At 36.3% G+C, this 7642-nt stretch overlaps 1 protein-coding gene across 2 annotated transcripts in view; it reads right to left on the bottom strand.

Annotated features, from left to right (window-relative positions):
- LOC106478036 (acetylcholinesterase-like) overlaps positions 1-7642 on the bottom strand; it is a 128014-nt gene that overhangs the window by 71157 nt on the left and 49215 nt on the right. The gene's annotated exons all lie outside the window — the stretch shown is intronic.

Raw genomic sequence — 7642 nt, 5'->3', positions numbered from 1 at the left:
GTCATTCGTTCCGTTGTTCACTTCGTTCCAACTGAAATGTCCTGGACCGTGATAACGCCTAAGCCTGTTGGCATGTACCACCTTTGGCTTACCTCGCTGACCACATTTTATTCTGAAAGTCACGTCTAAGTTAGTTACTTAATTAAGTTACTGTTAATTATCTATTGGTTTAATGTAAGTGGCTATTGTTCGGGACGAACAATACTAAGGAAGGGGCAGTGTTACGACAGCGGAAGTCACGCGATGCTGGAAGCATGAGCGCTGGAGTTTCTAGAAGGATCATGACTGATCCTGGCAACTCTAGTCTTTTCTAGGCGTCCTCTATTTTAGTATATAAGCCCGGCAAATAAAGCGGAGAATAATTGCAGATAGGGAGATATAGAGACAGATAATCGAGTCAAGTCGTAAGTAAAGTGCGTGATTGGTTGTGAATTATAGCTTGTATTAAGTAAAAGTGTCTGTGGAAATCAAGTGTATTGCAAAGTTGTATTGAGAAGGAATAAACTAGTTTTATTTAAGAAAGGACTTGTATCGCTGAAGTTCTTCGGAAATTTTTTTTACGGGAAATTAAGAAACGAACAGAGACATAACAATAATAATAATCACATCCCCACAAGATAATGACAAAAAATAATGTTATACCGCAGTTTCTCATGTGTCACCCCTTAAGATGGACAGGGTTAAACTGGTAGAATCTTCTGCAAGACAACCACTGCTACAAGTAATCTTTACCTAAGCAAAAGGATTATTACATGTTTATGACTTTTCGACATCCAATTTACAGGAATTTCATATTTAAATACAAAATATCTTCACGAAAGTTTAGAAAAACAAACAAACCTGAATATATCTTATTACGGGTATATTCTTAAGTATTTACTGAAGAGTGAAATTAACAGTTATTTCAACTGTGACACTGATAACCTTTAGGAAAGAACGGTGACCTCTTTAATAATAGGTTTGGTAGAATGAGTACTACAGAGTTAATTAGAATTTCTGACCTAACTGAATTGAAGAAAACGTACTGGACACAATATAAAACTATGTGAAGAACAAATACTTTATTTGTGTAAGTATAAGACAACAGCTTATCACAGGCAGGATTAGACAGCACTACTGTCTAACTAGTAATAAATCTATCTCGTAAGATCCGAATAAAACTAAGAAAACTAAACATTAAATACATATTTTGTTAATTCACCCAGTGTGTGCTTGTCTCTCACGTGACTTGGTCATTCCGCACGTAAAGAACACATCCTCCAGGTATTTCTGAACCTGTAAGTGACTGATGTCATTAGAAAACCCACAATTACCAAACCAAAGAATTCTCCAGCGATACCTTCAGTTAGAAATGTCAGCAACAGCAAAACGGGAAAGTCTAGTAATACCAAGACGGGAATGAGTCTTGACGATGTGTAGCTAACTGAAGAATAAGATTGTGACATTTCATAGCTGGTTTGTTTGTTTGTTTGTTTTGAATTTCGCGCAAAGCTACACGAGGGTTATCTGCGCTAGCCGTCCCTAATTTAGCAGTGTAAGACTAGAGGGAATGCAGCTAGTCATCACCACCCACCTCCAACTCTTGGGCTACTCTTTTACCAACGAATAGTGGGATTGACCGTCACATTATAACGCCCTCACGGCTGAAAGGGCGAGCATGTCTGGTGTGACCGGGATTCGAACCCGCGACCCTCAGATTGCGAGTCGAGTGCCGTAACCACCTGGCCATGGCGGGCCTTTGTACTGTCAGAGATAGCTGTTTTTTTCTCATTGGTTATTTGGAACATTCAAATTGAAATTTTTGTTTCACTTATTACGCTACACCTTAACGATTGTGCCAAACATGCTCGCCTTTCAGCCGTGTGGGCGTTACAATATGACGATCAATCCCACTATTCGTTGGTAAAAGAGTAGCCCAAGAGTTGGCGGTCGGTGGTGATGACTAGCCGCCTTTCCTCTAGTCTTTCACTGCTAAATTAGGGACGGCTAGCGCAGATAGTCCTCGTGTAGCTTTGCGCGAAATTAAGAAAAAAAAAGCATGACCAGCTGAGAACTACAGTTTCGAGCAATGTTACTTACAGCTAAACTACCAAAAGCTTGCTACTGAACAAAGTAAAGCCTATTTGCTTAATATTGTGATAAATCTTAAAACATAGGTTGTTAATTTTTTCAGGTATAGATGAATTATGCTTTGTGGTTTGTTTGTTTGTTTATAATTTGGTTTGTGTTTGTATTATAAAACCTCACAGTGGCTCAACGGTAAGTTTGAGAGCTTATGACACTAAAAATTGGGTTTCGATGCCTGTGATGGGCACTGCACAGAAAGCCTATTATGTAACTTTGTGCTTAACGTCAAACAAAATTTTTTTTATCATAATACAAGTTATTGAGCCCGGCATTACAATTAGGAGTACCAGAAAACAGTAAATTATAAAATATTCTGATAAATGCTACACACAGTCATTTTCTTTAACTATCTGTTATCTTCAATGTAAGAAACATATCAATGTCTATCCTTAACGTCTGTAATGCTATAAGTCTGAAATAACTGTTTAAATGTTATTTTATAAATTCATAAATTTTTAAAATAAGCCCCCCAGACTGAAAGTTTAAGGAAACTTACGATTGTAAGAAATGACTGATGAGCACCTGAACTTCTAGCCCATCTATCTGAATTTAACTTTTCAATAAGGCGATTGCAGGTGTGATAACTGCTGGCGTACCCGTACTGTGAATCTCAGGGCTGCGTGATAAGAACGACGGTCAATGCCCTCTATTCGATCAAATAATAGTAGCCCGAGAGCTGGCGGCAGGTGTTGTTGACTAACTCCCTTTCATCTAGTATCTCATTTCAGAATTAAGGACAGCTAAGTGCAGATATCTCTTGTGTAGCTTTGCGCGAAATTCAGAAATAAATACATTTAAAAATTACACTTCAAGCAATGAGTATTAATTTTATAAACTGAACTGTAGTGTGATAACATTTCTAACTTTTGTTAAAATATATGAATTTTGATTTTGTCGATTTCTACATAAGTTTTTGTTCACGGAACGCAGTACTAAACGTAATATTTAGTATGCATGAAGTGATAGTTCCTGCTTTATCTCGCCTCTAAATAGTTGTTGTCTTTTTTTGCTATATGAAGTTCATGAAGTTTAAATAACAATAAGAACTGATTCGTTGAAATTTCTCAATCCATTAACGTAATAATTATTGTGCTTAAAGTATGGAAATCATTTTATTAGTTTCATACACAGCAAATGCACTTGGCAAGAAGTTCTGTTATGTAACGGAATTAGCTGACCTTATATGTGACAGACAAGCAGTACCGTTGTCTAATCCACATTAGTAGATAACCGAGTTCGCATTGGGACTTTTCGACATTTAGTGAAAACTTGGAAACGTTTGTTGTTGTTAAACGTAGAGCTACACAATGTGCTGTCTGTGCTCTGTCCACTGCGGACAGAAACCCAATTTTTAGCCTTATTAGCCCTCAGACTTACCAATGAGCTACCGGGAAGCAATCTGAAAGGTTTTATTCACGACTATATGAAAACGACGTTTTTTGTTTCTTGTGTACATTTCTATATACATTTCAGTAATATATTGATAGTGTTTAATCGTTTTTCGTCTAAAAAATAAAACTTTTTGGCACAAGTGCAGAAAAAACTATATCAACTACAATATCTTGTACTGCCTAAGTACATAAGTCATGTTGTTCGAGTTGCTTCTACAGAAGTCCATCCCACCGCTTAAAGTTGGACAGACCTGCCAATAGTATCGACAATCACAAATATTTTGTTACCCTGGCAACTTATAGTTAAGAAATATAAAACTAAGATGTCTGACTACAAAGAGTCAGTATTGTATAGTTTATTGATCTGCAGTTGCTCACTTATTGATCTGACATTTACCAATCAAACTTTGTCGTAATATGGTTTAGGTATTGACCAAAAAAGGTTTGTAGCTTTATTCCTTACATGTAAACTTAGTTCGAATAATCGGTCTATTTGTTTGTCTTCTCATGCCCCCCAGTGGCACAGCGGTATGTCTGCGGACTTACAACGCTAGAATCCGGGTTTCGATACCCGTGGTGGGCAGAGCACAGATAGCCCTTTGTGTAGCTTTGTGCTTAATTACAAATAATAATAATAATAATTGTCTTCTCAATTTCGCGCAAAGCTACACGAGGGCTATCTGCGCTAGCCGTCCCTAATTTAGCAGCGATATACTAGAGGGAAGGCAGCTAGTCAACTCCACCCACCGCCAACTCTTGGGCTATTCTTTTACCAACAAATAGTGAGATTGACCGTCACATTATAATGTCCCCACGTCTGAATGGGAGAGTATGTTCGGTGTGACGGGGATTAGAATCCGCGACCCGCAGATTGAGAGACAAGCACCCTAGCCAACTGGCCATGCCAGGCCCCAGATAATTGTGTGAAATGATTTATTTTCTAGTAAAATACACAGGAAATACTAGCAGTAGTTAGTGAGGTGAATTGTAATATTAATGATATTCTTGCTGAAATGTTTTGTGTGATTCATCTGTTATGAGGGAAACTGTAACCAAGAAAGTCCATGTAATTTGATGTTTAATTAGTTTAGTTAAATGTGTTGAAAAGGCGTATGGACCCCTTCATTGTTTCCAGAGTTAAACATAAAATTAACACAGAGCTAAACCAAAAAACGATTTAATATGTTCTGTCAACATAGATATCCAATATCTCGATAAATAAAGCTTACAAATGAAGCAATAATTAACCAATTTAGTACATATTGAATATATTTAATTTGATCTTAGAGCCATTTTTCCAACTGACTTTAAGCTTAAATAACTTAGATACTTCGTACTGGTATTAGGCGAAACACATCTTACTACATCCTTCTTGGCTTTCGCCCCCCCCCCACTTCCCAGTGGATCAGTCTGAAGGCTCATAATGCTAAAAACCGAGTTTCGATACTCGAGGTGGGCACAGCGCAGACAGCCCATTGTGTATCTTTGTGCTTAACAAGAAACAAACACATTTTCTTTCGTACATTTTTGTAATTATCAATACTCATTACTACCAATCAAGCACTTAGTTACGCGAAATATTTCGACTCGCATACACTGAATGTAAAACCATCAACATCGGCAGGGATAAACGCTAGTTAATCATACCTGCCAATGAACACTCAGGAGATTCAACTAAAACCGATGCTAAACTGGCAAGTCTTTAACACTTGCAATTCCATTCAAAGTACGTTATGGAACTCTTGATCAAATAAACCATGTTAATCAGAAAACACCGCCTTACCGTGGAAAGTGCAGGAGTTTTATAAGTTAAAACTTCTACACTCCAGCTTAAATGTTTTAAGTCACTCATTCTAGCGCATTAGTCGCTGAAAAGTTTTGTTCCCTAGTGGTTAGCATATCGGACTGTGGATGTGAGGTTTCGTCGTTCGCGCCCCCTACCACCAAAAAAAAAAGAAACAAAAAATCACGTTCTTCAATTTTGGGTCTGTGGGTGTGTTATAAGAGTGATGGTCAAAGCCCATTATTCGATTACAGTAACCCACTACTAATCAGAATTTTAAAGCTGTAAATGCTCAAGTTTACGATTGAGCTCCACCAGAGGCTGAGCGGAGGACCTAACTAAACTTTAATTCTTCAAGATTTATTCCGTGGGAATTATAAATTTACTCGACTGTTCGTAAAATCGTTTAATCATTCAGTATGCCTACTATGTGTTATAACTGGACAACTGCATATTAGGTAAGTACTCCAACACATCCAGTAACAGAAAACATAAACGTAGTTCATACTAGTAAACTTAAGTCCTCAAATGAAAACAATACTGTCAGCGCACCAGGAAGATTTTTACTGGCATTCGCTTGCTTTTCCTGACAAATTAGAAACGTTTGTACGTGTATAAGTGGATGTAAGCTAAATCCATGTTTCCAGATTATAAGAACACAACACCACTTAAAGCTGTTTAGAAACCATTCTTGTGACCGACATCTTGAAAACTTAATTAAACATGACGGACTGTAGAAATGAAGCAAGGCAAAGCCATGTTTGTTTGAAAAATAACGTTCTATGAAGTATTTAACTTTCTACACACATACACATGTATATAACATGATAAACACAGCTCCACACCAAATCAATTACAACTAAATCACAGTTTAACATCCTAGATCGGAATAAGTTAGTGTCGAATCTAAAAATTTGTTACTGAGTTTCTAGAAACAAAGGCAACTATTCCAAGATTGAAGTTTTTATAAATAAGAATCAGCAAAATTTGAAAGTTGTTTACAAAATAGATTTTCTTTTATTAGTGTGTGTTCCTCAGTTTTCAAAAGTATAATAAAAAATGCTCTATATAAAGTATAATTTGAATAAACTTGAAAGATAAGTATGCCAAATAAAAACTATAATTTTCTACGTTATTCATAGATGTTTTTGTTGTATTTTCCAACAATTCAAATGTTTCTGTGCAATAAAAAATACGCAAAAACATAACGAATTTTTAATTATTTTTTAATTATGCTAATATAATGAAATCATATTGTTTGTAATAATCAGTTAAAGCCTCTATCAAACATGTAATAACGTAAAATATTAGTTTATCTGAGTTTTAGGGTCTTAAAAAACAAACAAGACTTAAAGATAACTTTTTAATGGGTTGTACTGGCAAACTGACCTACACTGTCGCGTTTAATATTTTGACAATTGTTATAAGAACTGAGTTTCTCCCAAAACGAAGTTAGTCACAAACAGACACATATGTGACGAGGATTCGAACCCACGACCATCAGCTTGAGAGTTGAGCGCCCTTACCACCTGGCCATGCCGGGCCAGCTGGTCATGCTATGGAATTTGTTACATAGCGCGAGTTTATATGTTTTCCTTTTATGTTCAAGCATGTTCGCTTAGTTTGAATAAGAACATTAACTAATATCATAAAATGAGTCGTCGTACTTTCAACGTTAGAACTATATGGATTGAATACAGATTTTTCGGTTCAGATTTTTAAGGAACTTTGTGACAATCAGGGTTCAACAACAAAAACACTATTTATTCACAATAATAACACTTAGAAATAAATTCAACACAGTTAATAAACAAAAATATTAATAAACAATTTATCATAAATATTAGTAAATCAAAAGTAATGGAACCAGGAAAAAGAACCAGAAAGAAAAACCTAATTCCAAAAACAAAACAAAAACAATATCCAAACATTACCTTTCAATATCAATAACTATGTCCTTCACTAACCATCTCGTAAACTCTCTCTCTCTTTGTGCCCCCCAATGGCACAGCGGTATGTCTGCGGACTTACAACGCTAGAAACCGAGTTTCGATACCCGTGGCTGGCAGAGCACAGATAGCCCATGGTGTAGCTTTGTGCATAACTACAAACAAGCAAACAAGCTCTCTCTTTGTGAAACTTCTGGCAGAGTATTTATTCACAGAGTAGGTCACGAGAGTACAACCTTATGTGACCATAAATTTACATACTCTTTTGCTATATTGATAGTATCTGTACGTCACCGCTAAGGAAGCTGGTGTCAGTTTCATCATAAACACATGTTGAGTTAGCGTTTTAATGCAACTAAAATTCATAGATAAACTAAACGATAGAAAGAAAT

The sequence above is a fragment of the Limulus polyphemus genome, unplaced genomic scaffold (genome assembly GCF_000517525.1).
Source record: "Limulus polyphemus unplaced genomic scaffold, Limulus_polyphemus-2.1.2 Scaffold174, whole genome shotgun sequence".
NCBI lineage: Eukaryota > Metazoa > Arthropoda > Merostomata > Xiphosura > Limulidae > Limulus > Limulus polyphemus.
This window is presented reverse-complemented; position numbering and strand designations above follow the sequence as displayed.